Source organism: Microtus ochrogaster, chromosome 1 (genome assembly GCF_000317375.1).
Source record: "Microtus ochrogaster isolate Prairie Vole_2 chromosome 1, MicOch1.0, whole genome shotgun sequence".
Classification (NCBI taxonomy): Eukaryota; Metazoa; Chordata; class Mammalia; order Rodentia; family Cricetidae; genus Microtus; species Microtus ochrogaster.
This window is the reverse complement of record NC_022009.1, coordinates 18,284,781-18,288,123: the sequence shown is the minus strand read 5'-3', so window position 1 is coordinate 18,288,123 and position 3,343 is coordinate 18,284,781. Positions and strand designations below refer to the sequence as shown.

Genomic DNA, 3,343 nt, shown 5'->3' with positions numbered 1-3,343 from the left:
ATCTTTTATATATATATATATATATATATATATATATATATCCTTCTTTGAAAATAAATTGGCTACCAAGACATCCCCAAAAGACCCTGAAGAGATGGAGAAAATATAGGCAAGCCACATATCTGCTAAAGGCATGCATTTAGAATATAAACTCTTACAATTCAATAATAAAAAGACAAATTAACTAATTAAAAACATGATTAAGACTATGAATAGAGATATGAAAGACAATTGAGCAATGGCCAAATAGCACATGATAAGCTCCCCAATATCATTAGCCATCAGGAAAAATGCAAATCAAAACCACAATGACTAATGGATCTCAAAAAGGCAGATAATAAAAACTGGCAATATTGTGGAGAAGTGAGAAACTCTCACACTGTCAGTGGGAATGCCAAATGGCACGGCTGCTTTGGAAAACAGCCTGGCGGGTCCTCGACAGTTAAGCATAAAGACACCACAGGCCTCACATTTCCACTACAGCCACACAGAAGGGAAATGAACACATGCACAGAAAGTGCAGAGCAGCACTGTCTGTAACAAGCCCAAAGTGGATAGAAGTCAAAAGCCTCTTAACTGACAGACACATAAAACAGCTTACTACAGGTTGAGTTGAGCTATTCTACCAAAAAGGTATGTTGCAGTTCTACCCTCAGAACCTATGCCTGTGCCCTTGTTAGGAAATAGGGCCTTCCAACATTATCAAGATGAAGTCACAGCAGGTGTTGTGCATGCCTTTAATCCCAGCACTTGGGAGGCAAAAGCAGGTAGATTTCTGTGAGTTCCAGGACAGCCAAAGCTGGAGAAACCCTGTCTCAAAAAGATAAAATGAGGTTATACTGGTGTACAGTGGCCCTTAATCTAGTGTGACTGGTATCCTACAGGAAAAAGAAAAAAAAAAAAGACAGAGGGAGACCAAATGTGAGAGACACATGGGAAAGAAGCCAGAAGATGGAGGTGGGCACTAAAGTCATGCAAATCAAAGTCAAGGATCTTTATCACTAGTAGCTAAAAAGCAAGGAAGGATTCCCATCCTCAGCTCCCCACCATGGAGACAGTAAAATCCTCCTTAATCCTTAATTATGGACCTCTCTTCTCCTGAACTGTAGAACTAATTTCCATTATTTTATGCCCTCCAGTTTGTGTGCTCTGTTACTGCAGTCTTAGGGACAGAGAGATGCTCAGTGGTTAAGTGCACTTGTTGCTCTTTCAGATGATCTGAGTTTGACTTCCAGCATCCATATCAGGTGGTTTACCCCCATAAATCCAACTCCAGGGGATTCAATACCGTCTTCTGGTTTTGTAGGCATGTGCATACAATTCATACACACACGCACGCACGCACGCACGCACGCACGCACAGAGTGTTTTTATGGGATTCCTGAGTATCCAAACAAGTAGGTCGCTGACTCTTGTATCTTCTCTCGGTCTTTTTCTTCTGTTTGTCTTATCCAACTTCGTTTTGATGGTTTCGTTTTATCTTATTTTATCTTGTTATATTTTATTATTATCCCTTAGAAGCCTGTTTGTTTTTCAATGAGTGACAGCAAGGGAGTGGATCAGGATGGGAATGGAGGAGGGGAGAAATTGGGAGGGACAGAGGGAGTTGAAACCATAATCAGGATATATTATGTGAGGAAAAGAAAATCTATTTTTTTTTTTTATAAATTTTTTTTTTAGATTTTATTATGTATACAGCATTCTGTGTGCCTACAGACTGGAAGAGGGCACCAGATCTCATTTTGGATGGTTGTAAGCCACCATATGGTTGCTGGGAATTGAACTCAGGACCTTTGGAAGAGCAGCCAGCGCTCTTAACCTCTGAGCCATCTCTCCAGCCCCAAGAAAATCTATTTTTAATTAAATAAGTAAATAGCACTAGCTGCTTCTCCGGAGAACCTAAATTTGGCTCCTAGCACTCCCATCAGGCAGCTCAAACCGTCTGAAACTTCAGCTCCAGAAGATCAACGCTTAGGGCAGAATGCACTCACACAGATACACACAAACAAAAATAAATCTTGACAGGCGTGGTAGAACAAGCTTTTAATCCTAGCATGTGGAAGGCAGAGGCCAACAGATAAGAGTTCCAGGCTAGCCAGGGCTACACAGCGAAACCCTATCACCACCACCCACCACCCTCTCCAAAAAGTTAATAAAAACAAGAACAGTTTTTGTGTTTCCAAGGAGGTGTTATATAAGGGAATTTGCGTCCAATCATATATCAAAAGCTTATAAAAGCTTGGGCTGTCTGAATTTTAATGAACAGATGTCAATTTTGAATAAATAAGGCTTAAAGTTCTAGTTTGATCTATCCCGCGGAATGCCGGCAAACGGCCGGCCCGGCAGCGAAGTGCGCCAGCAGGTACCCGGGTGGGGCGCGTCCCCAATGCCGGGAGGAACGGCGGTGGGGGCTGCTTTTTAACTGACTGGGTCAGGAAGCCTCGAAGGGTGGATGGAGGCTCCTGACGAGAAGCCGGGCGGATGGAAAGGGGCGGCCCGGGGAAGGCTTAGGGACCAATGGCGGGGTGAGTCCTCCCCGAACCCGAGGGCTCAACCGCCCACACCAAGTGAAGGAGCAGGAGGCCGCGCCTCAGGGCGGGGAGAGGGGCAGGACCAACAACGCCCGGGGACCTCGGAGCCCAACAGTCGCCCACGCGCAAAGTGCCGCCTCCAGCATCACGAGCCTCTCTCGCCACACTGGAAACCCCTCTCCCGGCACAGGGTCCCAGAGGAGACTTGGCCAACCCGAGTCTCGCTTACCTGCGGCCTCCAGCCTCGCCCGAACACCTGAGGCACCTCACGCTGACAGCCTGGAACCCCCGAGGCGGCCTGGCCGCACCCACCCGGATGCATAAATGCCGTAGCCACTTCCGGCCGAGTTGCCGGCCAGGAGGATGTAATCCCCCCCCCCCACCATGGCGTGTGCCTATGGGCCGCGCCATTTTGTACGGAAGCCTGTAAGGCCGCCGTTTCCGCCCCAGGTTCTCTGATAGAGGACAGGTTCCAGTTGCAAAGATTTAATTTCTTTAGAAAAGTGGTGCCTTTCTGAGATGGCGCTTTTGTCTTTTGGTTTTGAAGGAAGACGCCTACTGAATTTTCACAAATTCAATATAAGACGTAATTTTTCTCATTTACCTTGGGTACTGTTTTTCTACTACATTAATTTTCTTATATTCGGGCTGGGAAATAAGAAAGCTGTTTAAGGAATATGCTCTTCATTAAAATTATATATTATCTTATGGCCATTAATAATTTATACCATCTTTTTTTTTTTTTGGTTTTTTTTTGGTTTTTTCGAGACAGGGTTTCTCTGTGGCTTTGGAGCCTGTCCTGGAACTAGCTC

The 3,343-nt window shown here is 45.2% G+C and overlaps 1 protein-coding gene across 2 annotated transcripts in view; it reads right to left on the bottom strand.

Moving 5' to 3' along the window:
- The window catches only part of Exd2 (exonuclease 3'-5' domain containing 2), a 40,896-nt gene that overhangs the window by 31,942 nt on the left and 5,611 nt on the right, over positions 1-3,343 (bottom strand). Inside the window, exon 1 of one of the 2 annotated variants that reach the window (XM_005343271.2) lies at positions 2,761-2,862. The exons of the other annotated variant lie outside the window; for it this stretch is intronic. The gene's annotated coding sequence lies outside the window, so the exon portion shown is untranslated. Of the gene's footprint in view, positions 1-2,760; positions 2,863-3,343 lie in introns of those variants that run through there. 2 annotated transcript variants of the gene reach the window in all.